Source organism: Danio rerio, chromosome 6 (assembly GCF_052040795.2).
Source record: "Danio rerio strain M-AB ecotype USA chromosome 6, GRCz13ab, whole genome shotgun sequence".
Taxonomy (NCBI): domain Eukaryota; kingdom Metazoa; phylum Chordata; class Actinopteri; order Cypriniformes; family Danionidae; genus Danio; species Danio rerio.
In genome coordinates, this window is record NC_141026.1 from 39,418,728 (window position 1) to 39,437,879 (window position 19,152).

The following is a 19,152-nucleotide window of genomic DNA, read 5'->3' on the forward strand; positions in this document are numbered from 1 at the left end:
TTACAGCTCTCGTCTGAACATGTTCCCCTTAACTATCAAAGCATGAAAGAGACAATAAACCTGCGCATCGCCAGTTGAATGAAGATGATAAACCGCCACTGTTTAGAGTGATGGGATTTCAGAATTGCATTCAGACACAAGCCCCTTTGTGCTCAGGTGGGTAATTAGAAAGTGTGCAGTACAGTCGCGCGAATTAAAAAATAAATAAATAAGTGAAGGGGAGAAGCCTGGCATGTTTCCCCGGGGTATCCATTAAAGGATGTTTTCTTGAATTGAGGTTAGGTGCATTGATCTCTGTCGAGACTGGCGAAGCTGAGAGTTAACGTTTCTGGCTGCAAGCATGACTCATTTCATACATTATTCCAATTAAATGCCGGTGAATCATGGCCTCTTGGGCTGGGGAAAGCACCGAACTCATCACAATGGCCCCTGTCACTTTCCGCTCTCATATTGGACATGAAAGACAGTCGTTTATATTAAACCGAGCAGAAAGAATAATGCTTCCCCTAGTCTTTTTTTTAAAACATCTTTGTCATCTTATAATATCTCGCCACCAGGAAACGTCCGCTTGCATTTGGTGCGAGCATCACTTTTGTCTTGATGGATGGTATTGAGTGTAAAACAGACATGTAATTTGTAATGTGTGATGCAACAAGGTTATTTAGCTAGTAATACTATGTGCTGCATCGCTGGAAGAAACAAGCCGGTTATTAGGTGAAGGACATTCAAGACACGTTTTCGGGTTATTCGCGGAGATATCAGTCATCTTCTTTCTGTTATACAGTTATGTGTTATGTAATCTGAGGCCGCTGTGTATAAAAGTCTTTAAAACAACAATCTGATTGCCTTGTGGAGGCCTCCACGTGCTTCAGAATCAATTGCTTTTATGGCATGTTTTCAGTGCTATGCCAAAGATGTGCCAATTTCACAGAAAACGGCCTGAGGTAGTGTTTATTTACTGCAAACCTGAGCACCTGTCCTCTGGAGATAAGTACCAATATGTATTTTTTTTAAATCCTTAAGCATTTGTAAAACATGTCCGAGCAGATTTTGCTGTTTTCCTCTGTGTCGTTGAACAAACTATTTGCCCTTTCACCCTTGTTTTTCTTATCTTGAAGTGAAAAATGATATGACTGAATATGGCCACTTCAGCTCTGTTTTTCTTTTTTTTTTTTTTTGTAAAATGGAATTTTGTTTAACTTGAGGGGTTTTTTTAGCTGCTGCCTCTTACTGTATATCATTCTGGTCTGACATCCAGCATCAGTTTGATAAATGATTTAATCTAAATTATGAAAGAATAATTATTATTAAAATAAACACATGCTGTTATAGATACTATAGTTTTCAATTAGCAGATAAACAATTCAGTTATCTTGAAAAGATATATTTATCTTACTACTTTCAGTCTTTTACATTTATTAAAATATTAATTTGTTAAATCAAAAATTAAATGTTTTATTGTCAAATAATATTCTTCTTAAGAAGAACCAGCTCTCATCAGCTGTCTTGGTGAACTTCTACCGCTGCACAATAGAAAGCATCCTGACCAACTGCGTCACAGTCTGGTATGGAAGCCTATCTGTTGCTGAGCTTAAGGCACTGCAGCGGGTGGTTAAAACTGCCCAACGCATCACAGGGACCACACTGCCAGCCATAGAAAACATCCAGAAGAAACACTGTCTACACCGAGCATGCAGTATCCTTAAAGACTCCTCTCACCCTGCTCACAGACTGTTTTTACTCCTGCCTTCTGGCAGCCGCTTCAGGCTCCCCCTGACAAAACCAGCAGACTGAGAAACAGCTTCTTCCCCAGAGCAGTCTTCCTTTTGAACTCTGCCCCTCACTGACTCTTTTGCCCCCTAATACACCCCCACTCTCCTTTAACTTATACTCCTCACAATCACTGCACTATTTAACATTTGCACATTTAATAATTGCACATATTCATTGCACTGATTCATTTTTTTGAACTGTACATATCCACTGCACATAGACATTTGTAATTATGTACACACCCACTGTACATATACAATGTTATACTGATGGCAGGTCTTTTTTTGTAGTTTGGTCATTTATTTCACAAATTTGGCAAACGTCATCAGGGAAACAGTTTAAATTTCCTCTTTGTAAAAAAAACCTATTAGTGTGCCATTTGGGATGGCATTACATACATATACTATGCTGTTGAGAGTGTACGTGCATAAGTACATAGTGCATAAGTGCAAAGTGTATAGTGTGCCATTTGGGATGCTGCAGATGTCTTATTGTGGCTGTGTCCAAAATTGCCTACTACTCAGTAGGTACTGCATTTGAATTTAAATGTACTACTCTGCCGTTATAAAAGTATGTTCTTTACAGCAGTGGTCCTCAAGCACCAAGCTGTGAACCGGTACCAGTCCATGGATCAATTGGTATCGGTTTGCACAAGAAATTATTAATTATTTCCGTTTTATTTATTATCTGAGTCTGAACGATCCTTTATTTTGTAAAATCTTTTATTTTGAAAAATGACCGTATTCTCTTGCATACATCTCGGTCACTTGAGTGCCCAAATTTAACACACAAGCAGAAAAATGACTAAGAAACAGACATCTTTAGAAAGTGTCTTTGCTAAAAGGCCCAGTGAAGGACCAGCAACTGCCAAGGGATGGATCCACAACTCATTTGTCAACAAATCAGGTAAATCCAGCATGTCAGAGATCATGATCATGATCAAGATTAACTGCTGGAGATTGCAAATGATGGCCGTTCGCATATCGCATCTTTTCGAGAGTTCGCACAAGTGCGTTATTTCCAATGGAGGTGCGCTCGCAAGCGGCGTGACACGCTTATGCCTTCTGGGTGCACCCAGTTAAATGAATGCCACAAACCCACCACGAGTCACATGACACCCAAACACAAACACAAAACACAAAACACCCAAACACTGCAGTGTTTTGTAATTTTCTCCATAAATACAACTTGTATTAGAGTATCAGTAATGTTTTGTCAGCTTGTCATCCTCAGAGAACACTCTGAGAAAACCTAGTTGCCTGATCTGCAGTAAAGTGTTAATCGTTGACCAGTTCGCAGTGATAAAAAGGTTGAGGATCACTACTATACAATATGAATGTGAGCATATTGAATTGAACTCGGACGTACTACATCCGCCATTTTACCATCATCACCTGCCCTACCTGCGTCAGTTGCATCGCTTCACTCCCATTCATGAATTCTCTCACAATGTATCATCATGGGATAGCATATCGTCCATCGGATGTGCACTTGAGAATCTCACTCGAAGTAGTAGAAAAGGGTACTTCTCACATACTGATTTTCGAATTCTTTGTCTAATTCGGACATACTCAGCTCGCATACTGTATTTAGCGTACAATATAGTATTAAAGTAAACAATTTCAGACGCACCTTTTGTCTTTTATTTTAAAGTCTGTCTTGTCTTTCTGTTTTCAGCTATTTGTGTATGGCTGCATCTGAAACCACCTACGACTCGTTTGTACAACTAGTTGGTACTGCATTTGAATTTAAATGTACTACTCAACCTCTAATAAAGTAAATTCTATACAGTATTAATGTCAGTAATATGAATGAAACTCGGACATACTACATCCCCCATTTTGTCATGATCACGTGACCTATCTCATGAGTTAGATCGCTTCACTCACTGTGCATGGGATGCACACTTAAGAATCTCGCTGGAAGTGATAGGCCATCTGGGTACTTCTCGCATACTGATTTTTAAATTCTATGAATTCAGACATACTACTCGGCTCGCATACTGTTTTTAGCATAATTTTCAGTATGGAAGTATGCGATTTTCTTACGCAGCCTGTGTCATGTTTCTCATTTGTTGTCTTAATCATGTCTCTAGTTCTCATTTGGTTGTTTGATGTCACATAATCCCTCGTGTTTGGTATATATAGCCCTCATATTTTCTTTGTTCTCTTCTAGTTTTGTTTATGTGAGTTTGTTCTTTTTTCTTTTTAGTGTGCCAATCCATGCAATATTTTGTTTATGTTTTGCATTTGTTACATCCTTAAAACAGCGCTTGAGTTCTTAAATTTGATTCTTTGTGCTACATTGTAACAGTAAATAACTAATATATAACTGATGTAAATAACTACTATATAAACTTTTTTTTTAAATATTAAAACAGATAAATAATGAAAAATAATAAAAATGACAAACACAACCCTGCTAAAAAATCCAGCTTAAACCAGCCTAATCTGGTTGGCTGGTTTTAGCTGGTCAACCAGGCTGGTTTTAGAGGGGTTTTGGCCACTTCCAGGCTGGTTTCCAGCCATTTCCAGCCTGGTCTTAGCTGGTCAGGCTGGGAGATGACCAGCTAAAACCAGCTTGACCAGCCTAGCCAAGCTGGGAGTCCAGCCAAAACCAGCTATATCCAGCTTAAACCAGGCTGGTCAAGCTGGTTTTAGCTGGATTTGGCTGGTCATTTTCCAGCCTGACCAGCTAAGACCAGGCTGGAAATGGCTGGAAACCAGCCTGGAAGTGGCCAAAACCCCTCTAAAACCAGCCTGGTCGACCAGCTAAAACCAGCCAACCAGCCTAGGCTGGTTTAAGCTGGATTTTTCAGCAGGGAATGCAAAAATACAAAAAATACACTAAAATCAAAACAGAAGACAAATAATTAATATATATTTACTTCTATATAACTATGCTCTAAAAAAAACAATGCTATATAATTCAAATAAGGTAAACTTACATAATTAATTGAGGAAAAAAATGTAAGTTTAAGACATTCTGTGCTCCTTTAAAATAAATCAGTTCAGCATCATGTCAATGCTCCACATGATTTTTTTTTTTTCATTTAGGTCACTTAATCAGGTCGTTTTCTGAACATAAGTCCTCAGCAAAACCTAATCTTTAGAGGGGAAAATGCACTTATATCAGCTTGTCATGTAACATTCAGAAGTACTGTGCATGTCTGACTTTTATAGATGCTTAAGTCATCAAACTTGCTCTTTTGAAAGCTGCCAATTTTGTCTTCCTTTTAAGAAGTGCTAATCAGACAGCCACAGTTGCATGTGCAAAAAAGAAAAAAAATCTGACATTTAAAATACTAGTTTTATTGCTGAGGTGCTGTAATTTTGTCATCCAGAACATTTTAAGACTGATTACAGAAACAGTGAACAGAAACTCGAATGCCACATTGTAATTTGCTTTTATTGAGCCGGGTTAAAGCATGAGACACATTATATTTTGCATTTTTATTCAGTTATTTTTGCCTTTAGGATTCTGTCACATTAAAAACACTGGCACCATCATTACTCACAAATAGGCTTTACAAATGTTTACACCAGTTGCATGTACGACATAATTGAATCACTGCTTATGTGCATGTAGTACCCTGCAATTAGTGAACTTTTATCAAATAGATTCCACTTTATTTCTCTACAATACATGATGAGTAAAAAGGGTTTTACATTTTACTCCAGTGAATATACAGTCTGTGTAGGTTTATATTTGAAGGTCAGAATTTCTATTGAGTGTACAATCCTGTTGAACATTTGCCATTGTTGTTGGCCAAGAAAATATATACACTTCACATAGCAGAGGTTAGCATTTTGTGAAAGCATTTCTCAGAGAATGTTGTCATACTAAATGGGGTAAGTTGTGACAGCGAAATCTGCTATTAAGCTGTGCTCACACTGGCTGTGTTTCCATTACCCTTCAAATTTAGCAAATTGAAATTGAAAACTGAAATAATTGAAACAGTTCATTTCACAAAACTCCAATATACACTCCTATAGTTATTTTGGTAACACTTTAGTTTAAGTACCAATTCCACTATTAACTATTGGCTTATTACCTGCTTCTTAAAGGACCATGACACCCCTCATGTCTCAGCAGGGTATTTTCAAACCTCTAGTTAGGAAAACTTAGGAAAGTGGGTGATTGCAGCTTTGTTTAGGTGGGAGTGTTGAGTGGTGAATGAGGGAAGGGTTTGCATGAAAAGGGGAGTTTCAGTAAGTGTGCGCGCTGATTTTCATAGTGGCAATGAAAACACAAATGCAGAGGAGATGTAAGACAGTGAGAGCAACATTTTCAGCGGATCTAAGAGCTGTGTGGAAGTAGAGGATTTTCAGTACATAATATTGTAAGTGATATTACTGTAAACCTATGTATGTATGTCTAAAAACTGAAAGAGTACTGCTGATGATACTAACTTTGCCATTTACCATATAAGTATAGATAGGACAATCAACACGAACTGGAACCACATCTTTTTTTAAAAGAAGACAAGTGTCAAATCCGAATTTCACCATTTCCAGATTCAAAAAGCTCTCGGGTAAAAAAATGTACCTTACAAACCTTAATGTGTCTGCAGACCACTGTAATCCACACATGTGGGTCCACACGTGAGCTGTGCTCTCATCATAGGAAAATAGAAACAAACCCTTCATTGCGGCACATTTATAAACGCAACACTGACGACTCATGTCTCCAAACAATTCTTCTACTATTAGTTTGAATTACGGTTGGCAACACAACGTGGTGTCTCACTGAACACTGTAACAGGTAAAAGGAGTCTTCGAAGCTATGTCGTGCATTTAAATGAAATTGAACCTTATTCACAATAGAGCGTCCTGATTAGTACAAACCAAGTCTTTCTCATGAATGAATGAATAAATGTGCTGAAAACTTAATGGCGTCACTTGGTATCAGCTGGTACAGACAGCCAATCTCTACGCTGGAATTCACACCATGATCTCCTCACCGTGACGTTGCTTCAAAATTTATTTTTTAAACCGGAGGAACGAATTTGCTCTAAACAACCAAAAACAACCATTTTTCACTTGTTAGCTAAATATATGTGTCCTGATAGTGTTTTTAGCAATGTGGGACGCATATATGACTGTCAACATCTCAAAAAAAATGTGTTTTGGTGTTTCGTGACCCTTTAATAAGATTTTGGCTGATTATTAGTGCTCATAAAGTATGATCTTATTCGACATTTCCAATAGTATCCAATATATAAACCCACTGCCTTACTAACTCTGAATAAGCAGCAAATTAATTTAAGTTAATGGTTTATTAATAGCAAGAATTGTACCTTACAATAAAGTGTTCATTTTAATTGATTGATTGATTGATTGATTGATTGATTGATTGATTGATTGATTGATTGATTGATTGATTGATTGATTGATTGATTGATTGATTGATTGATTGATTGATTGATTGATCCACACAAAATTTATGTGCAAACAAAAGCCTAAAATAAAACCCATTCATCATATAAAGCAAAAAGTTTTCTTTAAAAAACGTTTATTTAATGTGTGTATACATTTCTGAAGAATTTCAGTAAAGAGTTGTGCATGAAATCTTTAATAAAGGAAACAGAAATCCCTCAGCTTTCATTTAAAATATCTGTACAATACTTACTTTACAATATACTAGCATTTTATGGGTTTAGGATGACATGACGGTGAGTAAATGATGTTTTTTTTATTTTGAGGTGAACTAATCCTTTAAGCACTATATCATTCAAAATATGGTAATGTTATGAACGCAAGTGTTACCAATTTCAATCATCTCTGAATGATTGCAATTTTAAGCCTATAGATGATTCCATTTTCCATCAGTTAGAAGGGTCATTGCATTTTGCATGCAAAATTGGGAAGTCTCCTACAACGCATAATCTGAGAAAGTCTCACAGGTGCATTTATGCATTCCAAAATGCAAATGGCCCCTGCTAATTTAGTAGAACTGAATATTATACGGTATGGCTGTAATATTGTGAGCTCATCTCATCAGAAAAAAAATCTCTTATTTTTTTATTTGTATTTTTTTGAGGTAACATTTTACTAACAAGCTGTTGTTTTATTACCAGGTCTCAGTGTGGCGACAAGCCTTCCATACAGTTCCTCACATCTATCGATCGTCTGGCTGATGAAGCCATCAAGATCAGGGTGTGTAAGAAGGACATCTTCCCATTTTCTGTCAGCCTAAGCAGGTCTTTGCATTCTCAGCCAGTGCTCATGTGTGTGCAAGTTCCCTAATGATGCCCCGCTCCTGTCACACAAACATTTAAAACGAAGCTTCTGCGAGCAAAGCAGTGCAACTCCACACAGCTGCTCTTCTCATCTCTGATTGGCCCTGTTGCTGTTACTTGGGGAGAAACTAAATGTCATGGCCGAAAGGGGGAGAATAAATGATACAGAGGTGTCAGGAGCACCGGTACTCTAAAAGAGCCTTCAAGTTGTCCACGGGGATACCAGAGATTGATTCGGCAAGGCATGTCTCACCACATTTTCGCTTTTCATTCCACATTTATTTTAATAATGAGAAGATAGCTCCCATATGATGCCCTAGAACTGTTTAACCATATAAATAATTTCAGTGATGGAAATTTTAAATTCATCACCCAAACTGCCTTTCTGTTTTAATTATCCACTCAAGGACCTCGCATGCAGGCTATCTAATAAAATTCACAATGGATCTCCTAAGGACGACAATCCATTTTAATCCTACATGTAATTAAGACAAGAGGTTACAGGGTCAGAGTTGTTGTTGACAGGCGGAGAGAAGGCTGTTTTAGCACAGCTGCCGAAGCTAAGCTTATTTGTCATTCTATCAAACGATAAGCAAAAATAAATATGTCAAATAACGTATAAAATGTAGATATCTGCATAATCTGTTTGACAGTCAAGTAGCTTTCTTTTTACTGGAATTCTACATTTAGCTTGGTCTTTATTTGTAGCATTCAGTGCTGTGTAGAGTGAAATCAAGTAATTTCAGTAGTTATGTTGTTATGTGTGTGATTACCAGTTTTGCATGAGGAAAAAAAATTACTCATACACAATCTTCTCTTGGACAATGGGCAACATACAAAGGACATTTTTTGCCCAACATAATTTTGACAAATTGGTGGCTCATTTATATGTGAAATTGTGAATTGTGAAATCTCATTCATGCCAAAAAATATACAATGGTAGGCAAAATTATTAGCCCTTCTGTGAAATTTCAATTGTTTTAAAAATATATATTTCCCAAGTGCTGTTTAACAGAGCTATGATCTTTTTTTTTTGACACATAAAACATGATAAAATAGTTTTAATAAGTAATTGTTTTTGAATTTACCAAGATTATAGTACATAATATTTTACAAGATATTAGTATTCAGCTTAAAGTGCAATTTACAGGCTTAACACGGTTAATTAGGTAAACTAGACAGGTCATTTGACAAGAGTATTTATGTAGTATTTATTAATTCACCCAGTGACAGCTGATCATCAAACTTACTACAGTTTGACAAATGTTGCTGCTGTTGGACAACATAATGTATTTTGAGGCTTTTTAGACAAGAATGTAGTTGTCTAAATTGCAACTTTGCATTTTATTTACAAGGATAGAGCGTATTTGAAATCTTTATATAAATCTCCATCAGCCTGTTAATAAGCAGAGCAAAGAATGGATGGCGACAGAGACCATGAAATAAGCCTTTAGAGGAGAATAATTCAGCGTAATTTCTAACTACAGCTGATCAAATCATTATTAAACTGGTAAGTGACATTCTAAGTCGATCTCTCTCTCTTTTGTTGTAGTCCTGAATTTATACCATACTAATTGTAGTGTATTCTGTGTGAGATGGTACTCACATGTTAGGAATGTATGTATTTTGTGTTGGATACTCTTTGTATAACTCTGATTTACATTTTGGTTGGCCATCTGTTTCTAATGCATCTCCTGTTTTCGTTACGGCAGACTAGTCCAGTAAAAAGAAAAAAGAAGAAATGCCAGCATGTGTTAAGCGTTTTTCCTTATCGCAAACACAACAGCAATCTGGTAGGCTTTGATTGGCTTTTATTTTTAGGGGTTAATTATTGTGATATCCCGATTGCAACAGAGAAATGCTGGGAAATGTCTCTAGACTTATGGCATTTCATGCCGTTTAGCTTCATCATCTTAAAACGTTAGCACCTGTTTTGTCATCACTTTAGACATTACGCTAGAGAATCATTCAAACACTAGCTCTAAAGAGACGTTGGTGAAGTACCAATAGTTTCTGCTGTTCTGATGTCAGCTGCAGATGTAAATGAGTGGCTGAAGAAATTAGTTCCTCAAACAAAAGGCTTTTTAGACTCACCGTGTTTGATTTTCTTTTATATACACGATTATGCCGTCAAACGGTTGTATAAACGCAATGTCACACAAGTAGCATTGTGATATGGCTGTATATGATCACTGGTGGGACGCTAAAGCAATTGGCCTGTGGCCTTGTGCCAAAGCACGCCTCCCACCAGTGCTGATATACAGCCATATTGCACTGCTAGTTGTATTGATATTGATATTGATGTTGAGTTGATATTATTTTATCTTTGCCATGATGACAGTTAATAATATTTTACTAGATATTTTTCAAGACACTTCTATACAGCTTAAAGTGACCTTGAAAGGCCTAACTAGGTTTATTAGTTTAACTAGGCAGGTTAGGGTATTTAGCCAAGTTATTGTATAACAATGGTTTGTTCTGTACATTATCGGGGGGGGAAAAACTTTAGGGGGCTATTAATTTTGACTTTAAAACGGCTTTTTAAAATTAAAAACTTGTTTTATCCTAGCCGAAATAAAACAATTAAGACTTTCTTCAGAAGAAAAAATTTTATCAGACATACTGTGAACATTTTTTTGCTCTGTTCAAATTCAAAGCAAGGCTAATAATTCTGACCTTACCTGTATATATACACTTTCACTTGTTAATTTGTATTAATTTTTAGCTGAAGCTTTAGGATTTAAGAATGGTTACTGTATAATTTCTGCCCCAATCCATTGCTCATGTCTGCATAATTACGCATTCAGCCCTCTAGGGTCCTGATCAATCTGTCAAGCTTTATTTAGAGGCAGAGACTGTACATTGTCCAATAATATACCTTAAAGTAGACAGAAGCAGCATTTTCTGTGTGTCGTGTTTGTTATTGCCTCCTCTGCTGTGTTGTGTATAGGTCAGAGAGAGCGAGCTAGCTATGAAGAACAAAAAATAAACCAGTACAGTTATGTGTAATTATTTCCATTGATCATCTCTATTTCAAAATTCATCGAAAAGCCATTAGTTTGAGAAAATCTCTCTCTTCCAATTTGTCTCCATCGCTCCCTTTAAGGAGCCATGCTCTGTATCCTAGCAACAAGGCTCACTCTCTCACAGATCTGCAGTGTCTGTGGCAAAGGGTGAGTGCATAGTTACCATCTCATTTCACTGACATGCCACTCGCATGCTTATAAAACACAGCTCGCAACAAACTTATCCTTGCACTCTAATATGCTAAATTATTTCATTTGCTCTAAAATTAGTTAATAATTGATAGAAAAAAAGTGGCCCTACAAGCCCTTTGGAGCTGTCAGTGTTTTTTTTAGTTTTTTTTATTTTACAGATGCACTGTTCAGTTTAAAATGGTACTTTGTAATAGCACAATAAAATATCATTTTGTGAGTTAAGGGAACTGGAAAAATAAATATTCATTATAGGATGAATGCCAGAAATAATGAATATAAGAATATAGCTCTGGAGAATATTAATCCTGAAGCTGTTTCTCGGAGGAAAAACCCCATAACCACAATCAAAATGAATTAAGGGATTGATGTATGATTTGTACAAGTGCAAAATTCATTCACTCAGCATTTGTGAAGTGTGGAATCGAAGATAAAAATATATATATCTATGGCTTTCACCAACAAAAGATTTTTCAGACCAACCACGCAGAGCTCTAAGAAAAGCTCATCAGGCCATGCGGTGTAACGGCAAACCCCTTCAGGCGAGGATCTGACCCTTCACTGCTGGCTTTTGTGTTCACACTCCTGCCGAACTCACCGGGGGGAAGAAAGACCAGGTCAGTCTGAAAGTGCAAATGACACTTCAGTCTCTGTTGATTGCAACACTGAAAAAGAACGTACTGAGGATTAATGATTTCTTCCAGTGAGACAGAAGTAGCCTAGTTTAGCATATGGAGTAGAAATTCATGGCTAGTCTCATTTATGTTTTAAAGCATACAGGCATTGCATTACTAAGGAGAAAAAGTAGCTAAATATAAGTATGGGTAAAATGTAGAACTTAGAAATGGAATTCTTTTTAATTCTTAAAGGTATAAGTCAGCCAAAAATGAAAATGTGCTGTTAATTTACTCACCCTCTGGCTATCCTGTGATGATGCAAGTTTTTTTTTTTTTTTCCTTCAATGTATTACTGACATAAAATGGAAATTAATGGGTACTAGCACTTTGAGAGTGTAAAAAAACTCATAGAGTAAAACAAAATGGCTCCTGATGAGGTCTTTTAAAGTGAAATGATTGGTCTGTGCAAGAAATGAAACATTATTAACAGCGTTGTTACCCTAATTAAAACCATTTGCAGAGGCTGTGGATCAAATAAAATAATGCTGTAAATATTGTAATGTTTAGTAATCTTCCATACACCAAAATTTCACTTTTTGTTCCATATATAGTGCTCATTGTGAATGCGCCTATGTGAGTCTAAACCTAAACAGTTTAATACACACATGTGTTTGGATAGCCTATAACTCAGTTGCTTGACCACACTTCGTTGTTACTGTTCATTAATTTGTTTGCTGAAAATTAGAACTGAATTTAGAAATAGTTTTGAAACAAATCTTTGTGCTTAACAAATAAAATTAAATAAGTAGGCTAACAGATGTCTTCAGTTGAGTTCATACAAAATGGTTTGCTTATCCATGAAAGTAAAGGAGTAAAGTAAAGAGTTAAAGTAAAGTAAAGAGAAAGTTAAGAGGCCAAATGGAGGAGGCTCATTCTTTATCCTCGCGTAGATGGTCTGTTTAACTGTTTTCTCGTTAGTGAAGCATTCAGTTTTTCCACTTACAAAGTCCACCATGTAAACAGCAAATGCACCATGGTGCAACAAAACTGACTCTTAAAAAGAATAAGAGATGAGACTCTGATTGGTTTAATCCACGTTATGCTCAAGACACACCGATAACTCATTAAAAGAATAAGCATGACCCTGTTAGACCATGTGCCAGGGCACAGACAGTATTTTTCCAACCTTAAAAAAGCAAATTCAGACACAACCTTAATGCTTTTGCATTGCAACCTTTAGATTTTGAGCCTAGATCATTAAAACAGAGCCCTTCGTCTCCAAACTTGCCAAGTCACTAAAAAACTGTTTTAATACATTTACTTTTACTGAAGAAAAAGTTGCCTGAAAGTAATTTAATTAAAAGAAAAAAAAGCATTTATTTGTGAACTCTATTTTTAATTTAGAATTTAATTTGGCCCTGCCCCATGTGATGTTGAATTAAAGTAAGTTTGTCTAAAAATTAACATTTTGCCATACCCTCATGTCATTCCAAACCCGCCTGGCTCTCCTCCTTGTGAGGAGCAAAAAAGAGCTGTACTGGTTGCTCTTTCCTCACAATTGTTCCCCATGGGGATTGAAGCTTTCAAGCCTCAAAAAAAAGATGTGAAAGCACCATAAAAGGGGTCTATAAGACTCTTGCTCTATATTCCAAGTCTTCAGAAGACTAAGTTTACTGTATTTTAATTCAAAGAAACCTTGTAAGCCAGTTTCATTTGTTTTTTTGTTTTTTGTTTTTTTTAAATAACCAGCAGTAAATTAAAGCCTTCTAGGAAAATTATGTTTTCCAAGAGAAAGTCAATTTATTAAAGTACTCCATATGTTGTGTGTACGATATGTTTTTTCATATCCTGACAAATTAACTTTTGACAATTTGCCATTGTCAGTAACATTTTACTGCATCAATTAAATTAAATTTTAGCAACATTTTAATCTCAGTTCAATTCTGACATGTTATTATGAAACTGCCAATCCTTAACATAGTTCCATGGATGCTGTTATCCTTGAGCAACGTAGTAGCTACAGTGGGATCAAATATATTATTGTATGGTACCAACATATATGTGGTTAGTTTCATCGTAAAAACAACCTTTGTGGCATTTTCATTTTCTATTTATTCCCTTTTCTGAAGCATAAAAGAGGCGTTTTACCAAAGGCCAAAACAACAATTTGTAACATGTTGCAGAGGCAAATACCAAAGCAGCAAAGGACCTCCTTTAATGGATTTGTTCTTTGTTTATGCAGAAGGCTTTGTTTAATCCTGCATATTATTCTCTTTCATCATTGTGTTTGCAATGACACGAAGCACCATGCTTTTCTTGAGCACAAAGAATTATTTGCTGTTTTCTAGTTTCTGTGCCACGCAATCATGAATAACATGTTTCGATGTAACTTCAGGATTGACTTCCGCTTTAATCTTTAGACCAAAATTAGCATTTCCAAAACTGGTTTACAGTATTTATAGGCTTTCATATGCATAGTGAAAGACGATGGAATTGTAGCGTAAAAATAAACAACTTTCAGTCTGTTTTGAATTTAATGGGTGGCGATATCTGAAAGAACTAAGTGATTTAATTTAATTATTTGTTTGTTTATTTTGTAAGTGTTGCTTCAGTCATATTCTTGTTCAATGGAGTGTTTACACAACATTGGTCTCAATTAAAAAATATGGCTGTCAATCGGGTAATTTTTTAAGGAAACTGCGCTAACCACTAAACCATGGTGTCAAACATTTTTTTGTTGTTGTTTTTTTCCAATGACATCCAGTATAGGTGAATTGGACAAAATAAATTAGCCTCTGTGTGTAAATGGGAGAATGCATGACTTTTTCCAGCACTGAAGGTTGTACTCTCAGTGCTGGTTTGCGGATGGAAGGGCATCCGCTGAGTAAAACACTTGCCACAGTAATTGGTGATTCACTCCATTATAGTGACCCCTGATAAACAGGGAATAAGCCGAAGGAAAGTGAGTGAGTGTTTCAGAAGTTTGATCTATGTTGATCTGTTAAGTTGTTGTCTTGCATCATGTTCATTACTAATCGACTTACAGTAAATACGTTGGGGGGCAGCTGCATAAAAACAGCCCCTAAAAAACCAAAAGCGTTTTATGCATTTTTGCCCATTTTTTTATAAAATATGTTCTGCATGATCTTATTCTACAACTCTAGTCCTGCGCAATACCTAAACCCAATTACTACCTTAATAACTATTAATAGGCAGCAAATTAGATGTTTATTGAGCTCAATTTTACAGTTAATGGTTTGTGAATAGTGAGAATTGTATCTGTAACATTGTACCTGACGACATCTCTTTTAATGTAAGATGCTCAAAGTTCAATGCAAAGAGAAGCAACAGCGAACAAAGTTTGGGGACTACAAAAAAATACATCCAGGTTAATGAGATCATAAACCCTTACGCTCATACACCAAGCATATACAACCCGTGCAGAGAAGGGCCATTGTAAGAGGCGCTGTAATGTTATAGCAGAGAAAGCTAAAATGCTGTACAAAAACTGCTACTTCCACAGAGCTTCTTTTGTTTCTGTATTTGGGCTTCCAGAGGACACAACACAAAGAGAGAAGTGCTAACAATTACATTTTCATTATGTTCTAGAGAAGGACAGCTTCCAAAATCTTGGCTAAAAACTCCTTAAAGAAGGAGCAGCTCCAACAATAGATGAAGCTGTGCATTGTGAGCCACAACCTGTAAGTGTTTTATTTGTTCAAATTGATTTATTACATGCATAGTTCCTACCATTAATTGTATGTTGTAGCAAGGACGAAAAAAATTAATGTAAATAACGAGTAATGCTGCTTCGCACCATTAACAATATAGCTACAAATTCATATTTATCTGTCAAATCACTGTAAACTCACACACTCTTCACTAGCGCTGCAGTGTCTCTCTATGCGGCAGCTTTCTGTGCATTTTACATCTCAAATAACAAACTTGCAAAAGATTTGTGAATGTTTCATATTACATACAGTATATGCTTATAATGCGAACATATGTGAAAGACTTTATTTTAGGTTTTATTTTAAAGAGCAGGAATGAGGTTCAGCTGAGTTCCTCTTCATTTTCTGTCTGATTCATGTTGAACAGTTAAGCCTGGTTTATACTCCTGCGTCAAGTGATCGGTGTGACCCACGGCGCATGCAACGCCCGTAGCTGTGCATTTATACTTCTGCACACAATTTCTGTTGCTCTGAAATTACACTTCCGATACGTTAGTTGGCTTTGAGGTGTTAATGTTCCTCTGTGTCGAGTTTCTTTGCTGGTGTTTTGTTTTTGAACGTTTCCTTAATGTACAAGTGGCTCAAACTCGCTCATTTTGAGGCAGGAACTGGCGGATGTGCAACACAAAGCAAAACTTTCCATCCGGAGCTCCTTCACGGGACTCCACACTTGTAAACAATCGCTCCATCGGGCGACTTGTCATCGATACCAAGCCGACTAATGCATAGAGCTTGTGCTACGCGTCGTTGCAACGTGTAGTTGCATTTTTAAGAGCTTTGTGTCAGTGACGCCTGGACATGGCATAGGGCTATACATCAACGCGTAGGCTGCGCTGTAGCATAAGCATGCGCTTGTCGCAGACATATGAATCAGCCTTTACCTAACTGACAGTATTTACACAATAGTAAAGCGTGTGTCAGGAGAGGCATAACACTATTTCTGGTGACGTAGAGCCGATCCACAAATCAGAGCCTCTTGAGAGCGGGCTTTCGGAGGTACTAGGAAATATAATAGTAATTTTTCTGTTTGCTGAGTAGCTGTATAAAGTCAAAGGAAGATATGTGAGAAAATAACATGATTTGTTCACAAATGAAGCATGAGCACACAACCAGCCCTTAAAATGACACTCTGGACCACCCCTTTAATGACTTTTGTAAGTTGCTTTGAACCAAAGCATCTGCTAAATGGCCTATGGCCTATTTCGACTGAGTGGTATGGTACTGTACGGTTCAGTTCGGTATGATTTTATGGCCGTTTCCACTGTCAAATGGTACCTCTAAGCAAACTGTACCATACCATTTTTGGTCACCCTTTGCAAAGGGTACCAACAGGCCCAAAGGGTACCCTAAGGTGGAGCTAGATGTACAGCTGAATGCTATTGGTTTACGCAGAAGCAGGAGAATGAAAATAAAGGAAGCGCCATTTTTAAAAAGACAGCCAAGACATTACATCGTAATACAATTTAAATATAATAACAAGCCATGGTCAACCCAAGCTCAAACAAACCTTATCGTTGTCTTGATGAACAGCCACAAAGTCAAGAAGAACAAAATCTTCTGTGTCCTGTTGTTGGTTTACGAGCCAGTTGTACAAGTGCGAGCGGTTTGCTTTCTCTCTTGTGCTCGCTACACATCTATACTTGAAATAACATACTATTTGACCTAATATTATTAACGTGCACATGATCATTGAAACGCTCTGATATCCGATTCTTTCAAAAAAGAGACTATGAATGACAGAATTACTTTCTAACAGGAGGTTACATGTGCTGCTGAAGATCAAAGATACAGACGAGAGGTTTGCTCTGACTGTGGGCTATATTTAGTGTTGTTTTTGAACCCAATTAAGGACTAAATGTATGCTGTGTTAAGTTTTTCTGTAATTGATAACATATCGGAGACTGTAAGAATCTGTTTGTGTTCATATATGTTGCATTTATTTGATAAATGATAAATGATATTTGATCATGTTGATAGAAAAGTTAGTAATGAACATTTATACACAAGTATTTATGTGTATAAAGCATCTCTTTTGTGAGAAGGGATTCTCATGATATGTGAATGACCCGTACGGCTTTACTGTGACATTTCTTAAGTAAAAATTACGTCATCTGAAACATTCTGTCGTTCACCACGACCACCAAATAGGTACCCTTTTGGCAGTGGAAGTGCAAGCTTGATAAAGGTGACCCGTGCCGACCCATACCATACCGTACTGTACCACTCAGTGGAAACAGGCCATCACTGTATATGTAATGTACAGTAAATGTACTTGACATCCAAAACAATAACAACAAATACAACATTGTGTCTTTACTAAGTGGTATCGCCAACTCGCCTAGCGTGCAAGTCAATTTGCTGAATGGTGATTGTTTTGAATACATTGTCATCTATGTGCAAAGCTTTTCAAAAGCTCAAAGGAAAAACATTTCCACTTTTAACACATTGTCATCATGTAAACAGAGCCCAAGTTTACAGAGGTGTTAAGATGATTACATTTAATTGTTCTTGTTTCTGGAGAGTGTGACAAAATAACCTTGGCTATTAACTCAGTATGTCAATGGTTGCAGGAAGAAAATGGAATTGTGATGACTGAAACAGTATCCTAGTGTTTGAATTACGCAGTGTGAAGCGCTGTACGCCTAGGGCAGGAAACAGCTGCCCTCCCTCTGGCTTCATTGATCTGAAATTTCACCCCTAGATTGAAGAGCAACTTTTATTATTTAGTTTTAATTACCCCCTCAACCCTCTCTCTCACAGGTTAGTGTAGAGACATAATCCCCTGGAGGGTCAGCAGCCAACTGGAGCTCCCGGGACCTGCACACACTGACTATGAAGGACAGCGAAATAGACCTGTCAGGCACGGCTTAAAGCTTGCCAGAGCTTTGAAAGAAGGAGAAACAGTGGAGAATGAATGTGAACCGGGTGCTCAAGATTATGTGCTCGTGTGCTCTCTCCACGAGTGAACGAAAGCTCATGACAACGGAGAGAATTTATCTGATGTTCATGACCATATACTTCTTCTTGACTTTCCATTTTCTCAGGTATACTCTTCCAGGGACACGGGCTGGTAAATGGTCTAATGGAGTACAATTATAACCCTGAAATTATGCATCCATTAGAGGTTGAAATGGCTATTTGAATTTCATTTATAAGAGAGACGTTAAGATCATTACCGCCTCCCTTTTAAACACCGGTGGCAATTTCACCATTGCTCAAACACCAGCCTTATTTACCATTTCAGCCTTCTTTCATTGGCTCTTGTGTGGAATGAAATGGCAGAAATAATTCGGCAAACATTAGTGACAGAGTACTGCAGTTCTCACCAGTCGTAATTGTAGACAGGAAACGCATGCGACAAATCTCTTGTCATAATTCAAAGCTCAGCCAGTTTATTAGATTACGATTCGAAAGAATTTGTACGTTTGAATCTAAGGGTGTGATCCTTGCAATGTACTTGCTCTGTTATTAAATTGCACATTCACAGCTTATTCTGCAGCAGGCATTATCCCCATGACAGAAATTTAGGGAAGTATTAAAGGGTGGAGAGAGAAAAATAGCTGTGCACAATCCAG

At 37.0% G+C, this 19,152-nt stretch overlaps 1 protein-coding gene across 1 annotated transcript in view; it reads left to right on the forward strand.

The window, feature by feature from the left end:
* Nucleotides 1–9,761, forward strand: part of negr1 (neuronal growth regulator 1) — a 305,572-nt gene extending 295,811 nt beyond the window's left edge. The window contains exon 8 of the transcript XR_015492707.1: nt 7,853–9,761. The gene's annotated coding sequence lies outside the window, so the exon portion shown is untranslated. The remainder of the gene's footprint in view (nt 1–7,852) is intronic.
* The last annotated feature ends 9,391 nt before the right edge of the window (nt 9,762–19,152 follow it).